General features: G+C 42.8%; 8 non-coding genes across 8 annotated transcripts; all 8 read right to left on the bottom strand.

Moving 5' to 3' along the window:
- Positions 1-240: 240 nt before the first annotated feature.
- trnar-ucu (transfer RNA arginine (anticodon UCU)) lies at positions 241-313 on the bottom strand. The gene has a single exon. It is a non-coding gene; the product is annotated as a tRNA-Arg (tRNA).
- A 2,768-nt stretch (positions 314-3,081) lies between these two features.
- trnar-ucu (transfer RNA arginine (anticodon UCU)) lies at positions 3,082-3,154 on the bottom strand. The gene has a single exon. It is a non-coding gene; the product is annotated as a tRNA-Arg (tRNA).
- A 1,201-nt stretch (positions 3,155-4,355) lies between these two features.
- Positions 4,356-4,428, bottom strand: trnar-ucu (transfer RNA arginine (anticodon UCU)). The gene has a single exon. It is a non-coding gene; the product is annotated as a tRNA-Arg (tRNA).
- A 1,202-nt stretch (positions 4,429-5,630) lies between these two features.
- On the bottom strand, positions 5,631-5,703 carry trnar-ucu (transfer RNA arginine (anticodon UCU)). Its single transcript has one exon. It is a non-coding gene; the product is annotated as a tRNA-Arg (tRNA).
- A 1,201-nt stretch (positions 5,704-6,904) lies between these two features.
- Positions 6,905-6,977, bottom strand: trnar-ucu (transfer RNA arginine (anticodon UCU)). Its single transcript has one exon. It is a non-coding gene; the product is annotated as a tRNA-Arg (tRNA).
- A 1,201-nt stretch (positions 6,978-8,178) lies between these two features.
- Positions 8,179-8,251, bottom strand: trnar-ucu (transfer RNA arginine (anticodon UCU)). The gene has a single exon. It is a non-coding gene; the product is annotated as a tRNA-Arg (tRNA).
- Positions 8,252-9,452: 1,201 nt separating this feature from the next.
- Positions 9,453-9,525, bottom strand: trnar-ucu (transfer RNA arginine (anticodon UCU)). Its single transcript has one exon. It is a non-coding gene; the product is annotated as a tRNA-Arg (tRNA).
- Positions 9,526-10,726: 1,201 nt separating this feature from the next.
- trnar-ccu (transfer RNA arginine (anticodon CCU)) lies at positions 10,727-10,799 on the bottom strand. The gene has a single exon. It is a non-coding gene; the product is annotated as a tRNA-Arg (tRNA).
- Between the last annotated feature and the right edge of the window lie 7,146 nt (positions 10,800-17,945).

The following is a 17,945-nucleotide window of genomic DNA, read 5'->3' as shown; positions in this document are numbered from 1 at the left end:
TTTAAATGAATGCTTCGGCTGGACATCTCTGCTTTCTGAGCACCCTATATCTATGCAGTTGAAAAGCATCAACAATGTTTTGCCATATGTTGTGTTTTTCATTTTTCCCTTGATGGGACTTGATGACTTGTTTTGGGTCATGGTTATCCCTAGCCAACCGTTTCTGTTTGCATAAGTGCAGGCAGATATCAAGCAACAGTTTTCAATCGCTCAAACAGCAGAAGTGCACAGGCATCTAACCACCCCAGGCGGGACTCGAACCCACAATCCCTGGCTTAGAAGGCCAGTGCCTTATCCATTAGGCCACTGGGGCTCTAGTGGGACTACATGTTGCTGTTCGTGAGGCTGATGGCATTATGGCAAGCAGAGGGATGTTCTAGTCGATTTAGCTTAAATGCACAAAAAGCAATCACTCTTACTAAAAGCTGTTCTCTTTCTGATAACGGACTAGACCACTCAACCTCTGGGACCAACATGCATCAGATGGACATCTCTGCTTTCAGACTGGAAAAGTCAACAACTGCTTGTCCTACAACTCTGTTTCAGAGCAGCAACCGAAATTAGCAGAGGATAATAATAATAATAATAATAATACATTTTATTTATATAGCGCTTTTCAAGATACTCAAAGACGCTTTACATAAGACAAATAATCAAAACAAATACGTACATACACCATACAAATCATAGTACAAAATCAAAATAGTACATCAACATCAAGAATAATTAAGATAAAAACAAAGAGAGCAGCATAAGACAGTTCATTAAAAATTAGCTAAATTATGAGAGAGAACAACAAATATAGAACAATTTCTTAAAATTAGACAGAAACAGGACAGATTTACATGCAATCAGGAAACTGAAAACTTTACAAGTTTTAGGATCTAGGACTTCACATTTCTGTCGTGATCTAAGTATAAAAACTATTAAAAAGAATAGCAAAAATAAAAGCATTTATTTTGTGTTGTTACAAGTTAAATGCCACTCTGAATAGATGAGTTTTGAGAAGTGACTTGAATTTGGACAGGTCAGGACAATCTCGTAGGTGTTTGGGGAGAGCATTCCATAAAGATGGAGCAGCTATGGAAAAGGCCCTGTCACCCCAGGTCCGGTGCTTGGTCCTAGAGGGTATGGACAGTAGGTTAGCCTCAGAAGAGCGAAGGCTACGGGAGGGAATGTGCTGATGGAGCAGGTCGGTGAGGTAGGATGGGGCCTGATTATGGAGAGCTTTGTGAGTGAATAGAAGAATTTTGAATTGAATGCGTTGAGCAACGGGAAGCCAATGAAGTTTTTGTAGAACAGGTGTAATATGATCACGGGAGCGAGTATGAGTAAGGAGGCGAGCAGCTGAATTCTGGATATACTGAAGTTTTTTTAGGATTTTGTTAGATGTACCATAAAGGATGCTATTGCAATAATCAATTCTGGATGTAATAAAAGCATGAATCAAGGTTTCGGCGGCAGAAAAGGAGAGTGATGGACGTAGACGTGCTATGTTTTTTAGATGAAAGAAAGCAGTTTTGGTGATGTGATTTACATGGCGGTCAAAAGAGAGGTTGCTATCAAAAATTACACCAAGATTTCGGATGTTAGAAGACGGAGACAAAGTGTCATTATCAATGGTAATTTGAAAATTTTTTGTGGTTTTTGCCAGGGTTGTAGGACCTACGATGATCATATCTGATTTTTCACAGTTTAATTTGAGGAAATTAGCTTTCATCCACAATTTCATTTCAGTGATGCAATTTGTCAGAGTGGAGTGAAGTTCAGTATTAATGGATTTGGAGGAGATGTAAAGCTGAATATCATCAGCATAGCAGTGGAAATGTAAACCATGCCGACGTATGATGTCACCAAGGGGGAGCATATAAAGAATAAACAAAAGGGGACCTAACACTGAGCCTTGGGGAACGCCTTGGGACAGTGGAGCAATGGCAGAACTACAATTGTTGATATTAACAAACTGTTGTCTGTTTATGAGATATGACCTTAACCACAAAAGGGCAGTACCAGTGATGTTGACAGAGGATTCAAGGCGGGAAAGAAGAATGGAGTGATTAATGGTGTCAAAAGCTGCAGTAAGATCAAGGAGGACGAGAATATTAATTTGTCCAGAGTCTGAGGAAAGATGGAAAGGATGGTTTCGATCCATCGACCTCTGGGTCATGGGCCCAGCACGCTTCCGCTGCGCCACTCTGCTGACATTTCTGGGACATGAGGACTTGTTTTGGGTCATGGTTATAGTTAGCAGCCAACTGTTGTAAAATCCAATCTAATGTCAAGAAAACTCTGATTAAGCAAAGATTTGCTTTTCCCATTTTTTTCTGATGATAGTTTTGATCACTCAACATCTGGGACCAGCATGCACCCGATTGAAAGCTCTGCTTTCTGAGCACCATTGATGGGTGCAGACGAAGACTATCAAGAAGGGTTTGCCAAAGAGTTTTTATTTCTTTAAGTGGATCAAGTGAAGTTAACAGAGGACACTTTAGATTCTGCTTGTCAACGACCCTAAGCCCAAGATGTCAAGAAGAGGAGGTTCAACTAAAGGTTTGCATACCCATTCACTTTTGTTAACAGTGGATAAAGAGGAGCTAGCAGAGGATGGTTTCGATCCATCGACCTCTGGGTTATGGGCCCAGCACGCTTCCGCTGCGCCACTCTGCTCTCTGCCTAAACCTGATGGGACTTGATGACTTGTTCATGGGCGTGGTTATCCTTACCAGACCAAGGGTCTAAAGTCTAGTCTGTTGTCAATAGCAGTCTCTTTAAATGAATGCTTCGGCTGGACATCTCTGCTTTCTGAGCACCCTATATCTATGCAGTTGAAAAGCATCAACAATGCTTTGCCATATGTTGTGTTTTTCATTTTTCCCTTGATGGGACTTGATGACTTGTTTTTGGGTCATGGTTATCCCTAGCAGCCAATTTTTCTAAAGTCTAATCTGGTTTCAGAAAAAGCTTTTTTTTGTTTTGTTATAATGGCTAGATTTGCCAACCGTTTCTGTTTGCATAAGTACAGGCAGATATCAAGCAACAGTTTTCAATCGCTCAAACAGCAGAAGTGCGCAGGCATCTAACCACCCCAGATGGGACTCGAACCCACAAGCCCTGGCTTAGAAGGCCAGTGCCTTATCCATTAGGCCACTGGGGCTCTAGTGGGACTGCATGTTGCTGTTCGTGAGGCTGATGGCATTATGGCAAGCAGAGGGAGGTTCTAGTCGATTTAGCTTAAATGCACAAAAAGCAATCACTCTTACTAAAAGCTGTTCTCTTTCTGATAACGGACTAGACCACTCAACCTCTGGGACCAACATGCATCAGATGGACATCTCTGCTTTCAGACGGGAAAAGTCAACAACTGCTTGTCCTACAACTCTGTTTCAGAGCAGCAACCGAAATTAGCAGAGGACGGTTTCGATCCATCGACCTCTGGGTTATGGGCCCAGCACGCTTCCGCTGCGCCACTCTGCTGACATTTCTGGGACATGAGGACTTGTTTTGGGTCATGGTTATAGTTAGCAGCCAACTGTTGTAAAATCCAATCTAATGTCAAGAAAACTCTGATTAAGCAAAGATTTGCTTTTCCCATTTTTTTCTGATGATAGTTTTGATCACTCAACATCTGGGACCAGCATGCACCCGATTGAAAGCTCTGCTTTCTGAGCACCATTGATGGGTGCAGACGAAGACTATCAAGAAGGGTTTGCCAAAGAGTTTTTATTTCTTTAAGTGGATCAAGTGAAGTTAACAGAGGACACTTTAGATTCTGCTTGTCAACGACCCTAAGCCCAAGATGTCAAGAAGAGGAGGTTCAACTAAAGGTTTGCATACCCATTCACTTTTGTTAACAGTGGATAAAGAGGAGCTAGCAGAGGATGGTTTCGATCCATCGACCTCTGGGTTATGGGCCCAGCACGCTTCCGCTGCGCCACTCTGCTCTCTGCCTAAACCTGATGGGACTTGATGACTTGTTCATGGGCGTGGTTATCCTTACCAGACCAAGGGTCTAAAGTCTAGTCTGTTGTCAATAGCAGTCTCTTTAAATGAATGCTTCGGCTGGACATCTCTGCTTTCTGAGCACCCTATATCTATGCAGTTGAAAAGCATCAACAATGCTTTGCCATATGTTGTGTTTTTCATTTTTCCCTTGATGGGACTTGATGACTTGTTTTGGGTCATGGTTATCCCTAGCAGCCAATTTTTCTAAAGTCTAATCTGGTTTCAGAAAAAGCTTTTTTTTTGTTTTGTTATAATGGCTAGATTTGCCAACCGTTTCTGTTTGCATAAGTACAGGCAGATATCAAGCAACAGTTTTCAATCGCTCAAACAGCAGAAGTGCGCAGGCATCTAACCACCCCAGATGGGACTCGAACCCACAATCCCTGGCTTAGAAGGCCAGTGCCTTATCCATTAGGCCACTGGGGCTCTAGTGGGACTGCATGTTGCTGTTCGTGAGGCTGATGGCATTATGGCAAGCAGAGGAAGGTTCTAGTCGATTTAGCTTAAATGCACAAAAAGCAATCACTCTTACTAAAAGCTGTTCTCTTTCTGATAACGGACTAGACCACTCAACCTCTGGGACCAACATGCATCAGATGGACATCTCTGCTTTCAGACGGGAAAAGTCAACAACTGCTTGTCCTACAATTCTGTTTCAGAGCAGCAACCAAAATTAGCAGAGGATGGTTTCGATCCATCGACCTCTGGGTTATGGGCCCAGCACGCTTCCGCTGCGCCACTCTGCTGACATTTCTGGGACATGAGGACTTGTTTTGGGTCATGGTTATAGTTAGCAGCCAACTGTTGTAAAATCCAATCTAATGTCAAGAAAACTCTGATTAAGCAAAGATTTGCTTTTCCCATTTTTTTCTGATGATAGTTTTGATCACTCAACATCTGGGACCAGCATGCACCCGATTGAAAGCTCTGCTTTCTGAGCACCATTGATGGGTGCAGACGAAGACTATCAAGAAGGGTTTGCCAAAGAGTTTTTATTTCTTTAAGTGGATCAAGTGAAGTTAACAGAGGACACTTTAGATTCTGCTTGTCAACGACCCTAAGCCCAAGATGTCAAGAAGAGGAGGTTCAACTAAAGGTTTGCATACCCATTCACTTTTGTTAACAGTGGATAAAGAGGAGCTAGCAGAGGATGGTTTCGATCCATCGACCTCTGGGTTATGGGCCCAGCACGCTTCCGCTGCGCCACTCTGCTCTCTGCCTAAACCTGATGGGACTTGATGACTTGTTCATGGGCGTGGTTATCCTTACCAGACCAAGGGTCTAAAGTCTAGTCTGTTGTCAATAGCAGTCTCTTTAAATGAATGCTTCGGCTGGACATCTCTGCTTTCTGAGCACCCTATATCTATGCAGTTGAAAAGCATCAACAATGCTTTGCCATATGTTGTGTTTTTCATTTTTCCCTTGATGGGACTTGATGACTTGTTTTGGGTCATGGTTATCCCTAGCAGCCAATTTTTCTAAAGTCTAATCTGGTTTCAGAAAAAGCTTTTTTTTTGTTTTGTTATAATGGCTAGATTTGCCAACCGTTTCTGTTTGCATAAGTACAGGCAGATATCAAGCAACAGTTTTCAATTCGCTCAAACAGCAGAAGTGCGCAGGCATCTAACCACTCCAGATGGGACTCGAACCCACAATCCCTGGCTTAGAAGGCCAGTGCCTTATCCATTAGGCCACTGGGGCTCTAGTGGGACTGCATGTTGCTGTTCGTGAGGCTGATGGCATTATGGCAAGCAGAGGAAGGTTCTAGTCGATTTAGCTTAAATGCACAAAAAGCAATCACTCTTACTAAAAGCTGTTCTCTTTCTGATAACGGACTAGACCACTCAACCTCTGGGACCAACATGCATCAGATGGACATCTCTGCTTTCAGACGGGAAAAGTCAACAACTGCTTGTCCTACAATTCTGTTTCAGAGCAGCAACCAAAATTAGCAGAGGATGGTTTCGATCCATCGACCTCTGGGTTATGGGCCCAGCACGCTTCCGCTGCGCCACTCTGCTGACATTTCTGGGACATGAGGACTTGTTTTGGGTCATGGTTATAGTTAGCAGCCAACTGTTGTAAAATCCAATCTAATGTCAAGAAAACTCTGATTAAGCAAAGATTTGCTTTTCCCATTTTTTTCTGATGATAGTTTTGATCACTCAACATCTGGGACCAGCATGCACCCGATTGAAAGCTCTGCTTTCTGAGCACCATTGATGGGTGCAGACGAAGACTATCAAGAAGGGTTTGCCAAAGAGTTTTTATTTCTTTAAGTGGATCAAGTGAAGTTAACAGAGGACACTTTAGATTCTGCTTGTCAACGACCCTAAGCCCAAGATGTCAAGAAGAGGAGGTTCAACTAAAGGTTTGCATACCCATTCACTTTTGTTAACAGTGGATAAAGAGGAGCTAGCAGAGGATGGTTTCGATCCATCGACCTCTGGGTTATGGGCCCAGCACGCTTCCGCTGCGCCACTCTGCTCTCTGCCTAAACCTGATGGGACTTGATGACTTGTTCATGGGCGTGGTTATCCTTACCAGACCAAGGGTCTAAAGTCTAGTCTGTTGTCAATAGCAGTCTCTTTAAATGAATGCTTCGGCTGGACATCTCTGCTTTCTGAGCACCCTATATCTATGCAGTTGAAAAGCATCAACAATGCTTTGCCATATGTTGTGTTTTTCATTTTTCCCTTGATGGGACTTGATGACTTGTTTTGGGTCATGGTTATCCCTAGCAGCCAATTTTTCTAAAGTCTAATCTGGTTTCAGAAAAAGCTTTTTTTTTGTTTTGTTATAATGGCTAGATTTGCCAACCGTTTCTGTTTGCATAAGTACAGGCAGATATCAAGCAACAGTTTTCAATCGCTCAAACAGCAGAAGTGCGCAGGCATCTAACCACCCCAGATGGGACTCGAACCCACAATCCCTGGCTTAGAAGGCCAGTGCCTTATCCATTAGGCCACTGGGGCTCTAGTGGGACTGCATGTTGCTGTTCGTGAGGCTGATGGCATTATGGCAAGCAGAGGGAGGTTCTAGTCGATTTAGCTTAAATGCACAAAAAGCAATCACTCTTACTAAAAGCTGTTCTCTTTCTGATAACGGACTAGACCACTCAACCTCTGGGACCAACATGCATCAGATGGACATCTCTGCTTTCAGACGGGAAAAGTCAACAACTGCTTGTCCTACAATTCTGTTTCAGAGCAGCAACCAAAATTAGCAGAGGATGGTTTCGATCCATCGACCTCTGGGTTATGGGCCCAGCACGCTTCCGCTGTGCCACTCTGCTGACATTTCTAGGACATGAGGACTTGTTTTGGGTCATGGTTATAGTTAGCAGCCAACTGTTGTAAAATCCAATCTAATGTCAAGAAAACTCTGATTAAGCAAAGATTTGCTTTTCCCATTTTTTTCTGATGATAGTTTTGATCACTCAACATCTGGGACCAGCATGCACCCGATTGAAAGCTCTGCTTTCTGAGCACCATTGATGGGTGCAGACGAAGACTATCAAGAAGGGTTTGCCAAAGAGTTTTTATTTCTTTAAGTGGATCAAGTGAAGTTAACAGAGGACACTTTAGATTCTGCTTGTCAACGACCCTAAGCCCAAGATGTCAAGAAGAGGAGGTTCAACTAAAGGTTTGCATACCCATTCACTTTTGTTAACAGTGGATAAAGAGGAGCTAGCAGAGGATGGTTTCGATCCATCGACCTCTGGGTTATGGGCCCAGCACGCTTCCGCTGCGCCACTCTGCTCTCTGCCTAAACCTGATGGGACTTGATGACTTGTTCATGGGCGTGGTTATCCTTACCAGACCAAGGGTCTAAAGTCTAGTCTGTTGTCAATAGCAGTCTCTTTAAATGAATGCTTCGGCTGGACATCTCTGCTTTCTGAGCACCCTATATCTATGCAGTTGAAAAGCATCAACAATGCTTTGCCATATGTTGTGTTTTTCATTTTTCCCTTGATGGGACTTGATGACTTGTTTTGGGTCATGGTTATCCCTAGCAGCCAATTTTTCTAAAGTCTAATCTGGTTTCAGAAAAAGCTTTTTTTTTGTTTTGTTATAATGGCTAGATTTGCCAACCGTTTCTGTTTGCATAAGTACAGGCAGATATCAAGCAACAGTTTTCAATCGCTCAAACAGCAGAAGTGCGCAGGCATCTAACCACCCCAGATGGGACTCGAACCCACAATCCCTGGCTTAGAAGGCCAGTGCCTTATCCATTAGGCCACTGGGGCTCTAGTGGGACTGCATGTTGCTGTTCGTGAGGCTGATGGCATTATGGCAAGCAGAGGGAGGTTCTAGTCGATTTAGCTTAAATGCACAAAAAGCAATCACTCTTACTAAAAGCTGTTCTCTTTCTGATAACGGACTAGACCACTCAACCTCTGGGACCAACATGCATCAGATGGACATCTCTGCTTTCAGACGGGAAAAGTCAACAACTGCTTGTCCTACAATTCTGTTTCAGAGCAGCAACCGAAATTAGCAGAGGATGGTTTCGATCCATCGACCTCTGGGTTATGGGCCCAGCACGCTTCCGCTGCCCCACTCTGCTGACATTTCTGGGACATGAGGACTTGTTTTGGGTCATGGTTATAGTTAGCAGCCAACTGTTGTAAAATCCAATCTAATGTCAAGAAAACTCTGATTAAGCAAAGATTTGCTTTTCCCATTTTTTTCTGATGATAGTTTTGATCACTCAACATCTGGGACCAGCATGCACCCGATTGAAAGCTCTGCTTTCTGAGCACCATTGATGGGTGCAGACGAAGACTATCAAGAAGGGTTTGCCAAAGAGTTTTTATTTCTTTAAGTGGATCAAGTGAAGTTAACAGAGGACACTTTAGATTCTGCTTGTCAACGACCCTAAGCCCAAGATGTCAAGAAGAGGAGGTTCAACTAAAGGTTTGCATACCCATTCACTTTTGTTAACAGTGGATAAAGAGGAGCTAGCAGAGGATGGTTTCGATCCATCGACCTCTGGGTTATGGGCCCAGCACGCTTCCGCTGCGCCACTCTGCTCTCTGCCTAAACCTGATGGGACTTGATGACTTGTTCATGGGCGTGGTTATCCTTACCAGACCAAGGGTCTAAAGTCTAGTCTGTTGTCAATAGCAGTCTCTTTAAATGAATGCTTCGGCTGGACATCTCTGCTTTCTGAGCACCCTATATCTATGCAGTTGAAAAGCATCAACAATGCTTTGCCATATGTTGTGTTTTTCATTTTTCCCTTGATGGGACTTGATGACTTGTTTTGGGTCATGGTTATCCCTAGCAGCCAATTTTTCTAAAGTCTAATCTGGTTTCAGAAAAAGCTTTTTTTTTGTTTTGTTATAATGGCTAGATTTGCCAACCGTTTCTGTTTGCATAAGTACAGGCAGATATCAAGCAACAGTTTTCAATCGCTCAAACAGCAGAAGTGCGCAGGCATCTAACCACCCCAGATGGGACTCGAACCCACAATCCCTGGCTTAGAAGGCCAGTGCCTTATCCATTAGGCCACTGGGGCTCTAGTGGGACTGCATGTTGCTGTTCGTGAGGCTGATGGCATTATGGCAAGCAGAGGGAGGTTCTAGTCGATTTAGCTTAAATGCACAAAAAGCAATCACTCTTACTAAAAGCTGTTCTCTTTCTGATAACGGACTAGACCACTCAACCTCTGGGACCAACATGCATCAGATGGACATCTCTGCTTTCAGACCGGAAAAGTCAACAACTGCTTGTCCTACAATTCTGTTTCAGAGCAGCAACCGAAATTAGCAGAGGATGGTTTCGATCCATCGACCTCTGGGTTATGGGCCCAGCACGCTTCCGCTGCGCCACTCTGCTGACATTTCTGGGACATGAGGACTTGTTTTGGGTCATGGTTATAGTTAGCAGCCAACTGTTGTAAAATCCAATCTAATGTCAAGAAAACTCTGATTAAGCAAAGATTTGCTTTTCCCATTTTTTTCTGATGATAGTTTTGATCACTCAACATCTGGGACCAGCATGCACCCGATTGAAAGCTCTGCTTTCTGAGCACCATTGATGGGTGCAGACGAAGACTATCAAGAAGGGTTTGCCAAAGAGTTTTTATTTCTTTAAGTGGATCAAGTGAAGTTAACAGAGGACACTTTAGATTCTGCTTGTCAACGACCCTAAGCCCAAGATGTCAAGAAGAGGAGGTTCAACTAAAGGTTTGCATACCCATTCACTTTTGTTAACAGTGGATAAAGAGGAGCTAGCAGAGGATGGTTTCGATCCATCGACCTCTGGGTTATGGGCCCAGCACGCTTCCGCTGCGCCACTCTGCTCTCTGCCTAAACCTGATGGGACTTGATGACTTGTTCATGGGCGTGGTTATCCTTACCAGACCAAGGGTCTAAAGTCTAGTCTGTTGTCAATAGCAGTCTCTTTAAATGAATGCTTCGGCTGGACATCTCTGCTTTCTGAGCACCCTATATCTATGCAGTTGAAAAGCATCAACAATGCTTTGCCATATGTTGTGTTTTTCATTTTTCCCTTGATGGGACTTGATGACTTGTTTTGGGTCATGGTTATCCCTAGCAGCCAATTTTTCTAAAGTCTAATCTGGTTTCAGAAAAAGTTTTTTTTTTTTTTTGTTATAATGGCTAGATTTGCCAACCGTTTCTGTTTGCATAAGTACAGGCAGATATCAAGCAACAGTTTTCAATCGCTCAAACAGCAGAAGTGGGCAGGCATCTAACCACCCCAGATGGGACTCAAACCCACAATCCCTGGCTTAGGAGGCCAGTGCCTTATCCATTAGGCCACTGGGGCTCTAGTGGGACTGCATGTTGCTGTTCGTGAGTGTGAGGCTGATGGCATTATGGCAAGCAGAAAGAGGTTCTAGTCGATTTAGCTTAATTGCACAAAAAGCAATCACTCTTACTGAAAGCTGTTCTCTTTCTGCTAACGGACTAGACCACTCAACCTCTGGGACCAAAATGCATCAGATGGACATCTCTGCTTTCAGACGGGAAAAGTCAACAACTGCTTGTCCTACAACTCTGTTTCTGAGCAGCAACCTAAATTAGCAGGGGATGGTTTCGATCCATCGACCTCTGGGTCATGGGCCCAGCACGCTTCCTCTGCACCACTCTGCTGACAGTTCTGGGACATGAGGACTTGTTTTGGGTCATGGTTATAGTTAGCAGCCAACTTTTGTAAAAGTCCAATCTAATGTCAAGAAAACTCTGATTAAGCAAAGATTTGCTTTTCCCATTTTTTTCTGATGATAGTTTTGATCACTCAACATCTGGGACCAGCATGCACCCGATTGAAAGCTCTGCTTTCTGAGCACCATTGATGGGTGCAGACGAAGACTATCAAGAAGGGTTTGCCAAAGAGTTCTTATTTCTTTAAGTGGATCAAGTGAAATTTACAGAGTACACTTTAGATTCTGCTTGTCAATGATCCAAAGCCCAAGATGTCAAGAAGAGGAGGTTCAAATAAAGGTTATCACACCCATTCAGAGGAGGAGCTAGCAGAGGATGGTTTCGATCCATCGACCTCTGGGTTATGGGCCCAGCACGCTTCCGCTGCGCCACTCTGCTCACTGCCTAAACTTGATGGGACTTGATGACTTGTTCATGGGCGTGGTTATCCTTACCAGACCAAGGGTCTAAAGTCTAGTCTGTTGGCAATAGTAGTCTCTTTAAATGAATGCATCTGCTGGACATCTCTGCTTTCTGAGCACCCTATATGAATGCAGATGAAAAGCAACAACAATGCTTTGCCACATGTTGTCTTTTTCATTTTTCCCTTGATGGGACTTGATGACTTGTTTTGGGTCATGGTTATCCCTAGCAGCCAAATGTTCTAAAGTCTAATCTGGTTTAAGGAAAAGTTTTTTTTCTGTTATAATGGCTAGATTTGCCAACCGTTTCTGTTTGCATAAGTACAGGCAAACATCAAGCAACAGTTTTTAATCGCTCAAACAGCAGAAATGAGCAGGCATCTGCCGTCTAACCACCCTAGATGGGACTCGAACCCACAATCCCTCGATCCATCGATCTCTGGGTTATGGGCCCAGCACGCTTCCGCTGCTCCACTCTGCTCACTTCCTAAACCTGATGGGACCTGATGACTTGTTCATGGGCGTGGTTATCCTTAGCAGACCAAGGGTCTAAAGTCTAGTCTGCTGTCAATAGTAGTCTCTTTAAATGAATGCTTCGGCTGGACATCTCTGCTTTCTGAGCACCCTATATGGATGCAGATGAGGAGCATCAACAATGCTTTGCCATATGTTGTGTTTTTCATTTTTCCCTTGATGGGACTTGATGACTTGTTTTGGGTCATGGTTATCCCTAGCAGCCAAATGTTCTAAAGTCTAATCTGGTTTCAGAAAAAGGGCTTTTTTTTTTGTTATAATGGCTAGATTTGCCAACCGTTTCTGTTTGCATAAGTACAGGTAGACATCAAGCAACAGTTTTCAATCGCTCAAACAGCGGAAGTGGTTAGGCATCTGTCGTCTAACCACCCTTGATGGGACTCGAACCCACAATCCCTGGTTTAGGAAGCTAGTGACTCATCCATTAGGCCACTGGGGCTCTAACGCGACAGCATGTTGCTGTTCGGGGGTGAGAGGCTGATGGCATTATGGCCAGCAGAGAGAGGTTCTTGTCGATTTAGTTTAAATGCACAAGAAGAAACCACTCCTACTGAAAGCTGTTCTCTTTCTGATAATGGATTAGACCACTCAACCTCTGGGACCAACATTCATCAGATAGACATCTCTGCTTTCAGTCGGGAACAGACGACAACTGCTTGCCTTACATTTCTGTTTCAGAGCAGCAACTGAAGTTAGCAGAGGATGGTTTTGATCCATCGACCACTGGGTTATGGGCCCAGCACAATTCCGCTGCGCCACTTTGCTTACTGTTCTGGGACTTGAGGACTTGTTTTGGGTCATAATTATCATTAGCAGCCAACTGTTGTAAAATCCAATCTGATGTCAAGAAAACTCTGATTAAGCAAAAATGTGCTTTTCCCATTTTTTTCTGATGGTGGTTTTGATCACTCAACATCTGGGACCAGCATGCACCCGATTGAAAGCTCTGCTTTCTGAGCACCATTGATGGGTGCAGACGAAGATTATCAAGAAGGGTTTGCCAAAGAGTTTTTATTTCTTTAAGTGGATCAAGTGAAGTTAACAGAGGACACTTTAGATTCTGCTTGTCATTGATCCAAAGACCAAGATGTGAAGAAGAGGAGGTTCAAATGAAGGTTTGCACACCCATTCACTTTTGTTAACAGTGGATAAAGAGGAGCTAGCAGAGGATGGTTTCGATCCATCGACCTCTGGGTTATGGGCCCAGCACGCTTCCGCTGCGCCACTCTGCTCACTGCCTAAACCTGATGGGACCTGATGACTTGTTCATGGGCGTGGTTATCCTTAGCAGACCAAGGATCTAAAGTCTAGTCTGTTGTCAATAGTAGTCCATTTAAATGAATGCATCTGCTGGACATCTCTGCTTTCTTAGCTTTTTATATGGATACAGATGAGAAGCATCAACAATGCTTTGCCATATGTTGTGTTTTTCATTTTTCCCTTGATGGGACTTGGGATGACTTGTTTTGGGTCATGGTTATCCCTAGCAGCCAAATGTTCTAAAGTCTAATCTGGTTTCAGGAAAAGTTTTTTTTTAGTTTTTTGTTATAATGGCTAGATTTGCCAAGCCTTTCTGTTTGCATAAGTACAGGTAAACATCAAGCAACAGTTTTCAATCTCTCAAATAGCAGAAGTGGTCAGGCATCTGCCATCTAACCACCCCAGATGGGACTCGAAGCCACAATCCCTGACTTAGGAGGCCAGTGCCTTATCCATTAGGCCACTTGAGGTCTAGCGAAACTGCATGTTGCTGTTTGTGAGTGTGAGGCTGATGGCATTATGGCCAGCAGAGGGAGGTTCCAATCTGATGTCAAGAAAACTCTGATTAAGCAAAGATTTGCTTTTCCCACATTTTTCTGATGATGGATTTGAGCACTTAACATCTGGGACCAGCATGCACCTGATTGAAAGCATTATCGCCAGCAGAAGAAAGTTCTTGTCAATTTAGCTTAAATGCACAAGAGAAAATCACTCCTACTGAAAGCTGTTCTCTTTCTGATAATGGATTAGACCACTCAACCTCTGGGACCAACATTCATCAGATGGACATCTCTGCTTTCAGACGGGAACAGTCAACAACTGCTTGCCTTACATTTCTGTTTCAGAGCAGCAACTGAAGTTAGCAGAGGATGGTGTCGATCCATCGACCACTGGGTTATGGGCCCAGTACGCTTCCGCTGCTCCACTCTGCTCACTGAATAAACTGGATGGGACTTGATGACTTCTCGAATTTCCCCCATGGGGATCAATAATGGAATCTCATCTCATGACTTGTTCATGGGTGTGGTTATCTTTACCAGACCAAGGGTCTAAAGTCTAGTCTGTTGTCAATAGTAGTCTCTAGGGATGTCCCGATCACGTTTTTTTGTTCCCTATACCGATTCCGATTATTAATTTTGATCCCGATCCGATACCGATTCTCAAACCGATACTTTTATTTCTAGATATTGTCTAGATAAGAAATAGATAATACTGTTCACACAGTGCACACTTCAAGTACATTACAATTATTCAAATTAATCCAATGTTTATGTTTAACAACTAAATAGTTCTGCCCTGCTGAAGAGAAAAATGCTGCATCCAAGCTATTGCTTAATGTTTTTGTATTTTTACAAAATCAATCAAAATGAGTGAGATAATTAGTTTTACTTTAAACTTTACATTCAAAGAAAAAAAATTTTTAATGCAGTGATACACTAAATATACTTAAAGATACTTAAAAGCCTTACAGTAAAACCTGAATACCAAAATAAAATGGAAAGGCTCTTTTGTTATGAAGGAAAGCCAGTTCTTAAAGTGCTTGTATTGTGACAGTGGTTTGATGGACGTTTGTACACGAAGTGCGTGTGTTTTGACCCTTTAGGCCTTCCATAGAACATGAAATAGCGTGCTTGACTCAACTGTCGGCTATTCGGTACCGTAACAGAAGAAGTTAATAAATTGTTCTGCTCCCGACAATATGTGAATATACTGTGTATTTATCTCTTTATTAAACGAGTGCATCACTATGTTGTTTTGTAAACCGGAGTGATCCTTAACTCACACACACTCTCACACATGAACGCAGCTCTGCTCCCACCGCCTCGTGAAACGCTCACACTGCAGACGTTACACTTCACTGCTGGACTTGTTTTACTTTTCAATTTAAAGTATTTCCCCACAGCGGACATGCTGACGTAACACAAAAGATCGGGATTAAGATCGGGTTTAGTAAAGCCGATTCCGATCAATTAAAAAATGCCTTGATCGGCCCCGATCCCGATCTTTGAGATCGGATCGGGACATCCCTAGTAGTCTCTTTAAATGAATGCATCTGCTGGACATCTCTGCTTTCTGAGCACCCTATATGGATGCAGATGAGGAGCATCAACAATGCTTTGCCACTTGATGACTTGTTTTGGGTCATGGTTATCCCTAGCAGCCAAATGTTCTAAAGTCTAATCTGGTTTCAGGAAAATGTTTTTTTTTAATAATGGCTAGCTTTTCCAAACCTTTCTGTTTAAGTAATGGCATAAGTTTTGGATTTAAAAATAAGGGAAATTTTCCGCCACGCGCTTCGAACCGTCCCACCAGCCCAACCGAGGTTCAGTATCCCTTACATTTTAAGACAGGTTTACAAGAAATCTAAAATAACCACCTGTGAACCACTTACAAACTGCAATTAGATGATCAGAATCTGATAGGCCTACCTTTGTTGACACTGAAATGCTGTGGACATTCCTACAATTCTTATAATACAGCCTAAATGAAAACACAGTTACAAACCTTACAGAATTCATAACTCTGCCCCATCCTGCTCCTCTTTAGAAAGGTAAATTCGATGTCCCATTTCTCTAGATATTTACATGCAGTCTTTACTTTTTTGGCAGGAATGCCCTCTCTCTCCTTGCATCCATCCATCTCTCCCTGTTCCAGGTTTGTTCCTGCTGTCCGCACTAACCTCGTGAGAACTGCCACTTGCAGCAGCCTGGGTGGAAGTTCTCACGAGGTTAGTGACATTTCAGTTTGGAGAGGCACAGGAATGTTTTTTAAAATTATAATTAGTGATGGGAATTCCGGCTCTTTTTAGAGAGCCAGTTCTTTTGGCTCGGCTCACTGAAAAGAGCCGGCTCTTTCGGCTCCCAAGTGGCTCCTTAGATTTTTTTGTTCCTTAAATTAATTTATTACCAAATTACATGTAAAATTAATTACTAATGTAAAAACATTGTATCAAATGTTTATTATTTAAATTGTTTTATTTATATACTCAACGTGGAAGAGTGCTACAACAATCAATTATAAAATACAAAAACAAAGACCCATCTCAATTAAACAAAAAGGTCTGATTGTGTATATTATTTGTACATTTGCATCTAGAGTAAAAGAACACATCAACAAAGCATCACTCAACAAAGTATAAATGAAAATGTGCAAAAAAAAAAAAAAAACAGCATCCAGGTATTTGTAAGTCTTTAGCGACGATCCTGTTTCTCCTTCTGTTTTCATCTGCCCTGTTTTTTTGAAAAGATTCTCTTTGAGGGGACAGATGTTGCTACATTACACAGTCTATGTGCCATCACATGTATAAGATGTGGGTAGACTGAATACACCAGTTCAGTGGGTCTGTAAAAGGGGCTCCTCGTGTCCAAACTTTACTGTTTCCAAACTTTACTGTTTCCTCTCACTCATGTTCCTCACCTTTCCAGCGTGTAATGTCTGCGTATGTAAAGCGCAATGTCAAACTTCATCAAGTTCTCTCTCTCTCTCGCTCTCTCTCTCTCTCTCTCCTGTTCGTGTGCACACCGCTACGCATCTTGACCAATCATGTGCGGCTTTAACAGAAAAAAAAACTTGGAAAAAAAAAACGAATCGGCTCCCGATCAGGAGCCGTATCCCGTCGTTCACTTTAAAGAGCCGACTCTTAGAGCCGGATCGTTCGCGACCGACCCATCACTAATTATAATATAATACGGGAAATTTACGGGAAAATACTAATACGGGAGGACGGCGGGAAAGAGGGGTAAAATACGGTAGTTTCCCGGCCAAAACGGGAGACTTGACAGGTATGGGCATAAGTACTGGTAGACATCAATCAAGCAATCGTTTTTAATCACTCAAAAAATTATCTACAGTTTACACACCCCAGAGGAGACTCGAACCCACAATCTCTGGCTTAGGAGGCCAGCGCCTCATCCATTAGGCCACTGGGGCTCTGGCTGAATTACATGTTGCTGCCCGTGAGTGTGACCAGCAGAGGGAGGCTTAAAGTCACAAAAAAATCACTTCTACTGAAAGCTGTTCTCTTTCTGATGATGGTTTTGATCTCTCAACCTCTGGGACCAACATGCATCAGACCAACATCTCTGCTTTCAGACGGGAACAGTCAACACCTGCTTGCCTTACATTTCTGTTTCCAAGCAGCAACTGAACTTAGCAAAGGATGGTTTATGCTGATTTTGCTGAGAACAATACAGGAACCAAACAGTGTAATTATTTATATGTCTGTCATATATTTTTGTTTTCAAGCAATAGATAAAGCGAAGTTAGCAAAGGATGGTATTGAGCCACGGACCTCAGAGTTCCGTTGCGCCCCTCAGCTTATGGTTTATCCTAAATCACACATCGTAAGTTCAGCAGTAGGCAGCAAGTGTGCAGGCAGGTGCTTTCCGTTTAGGACAGAACCGGATGTAACGTGACGTCGTGTGCGTCTTTAAAAATGTTCAGCGCTGCAGCTAAATTAACGTAATATCTTCATAAAACTTATTCTAAACATGCATATACTTACTATAATGTATTGTTTAACGTTGCTTGAAAGTGATAGAACATATAAAGTA

The sequence above is a fragment of the Trichomycterus rosablanca genome, chromosome 2 (assembly GCF_030014385.1).
Source record: "Trichomycterus rosablanca isolate fTriRos1 chromosome 2, fTriRos1.hap1, whole genome shotgun sequence".
Classification (NCBI taxonomy): domain Eukaryota; kingdom Metazoa; phylum Chordata; class Actinopteri; order Siluriformes; family Trichomycteridae; genus Trichomycterus; species Trichomycterus rosablanca.
Note: the sequence above shows the minus strand (reverse complement) of the source record. Positions and strands in the feature narration are given on the sequence as shown.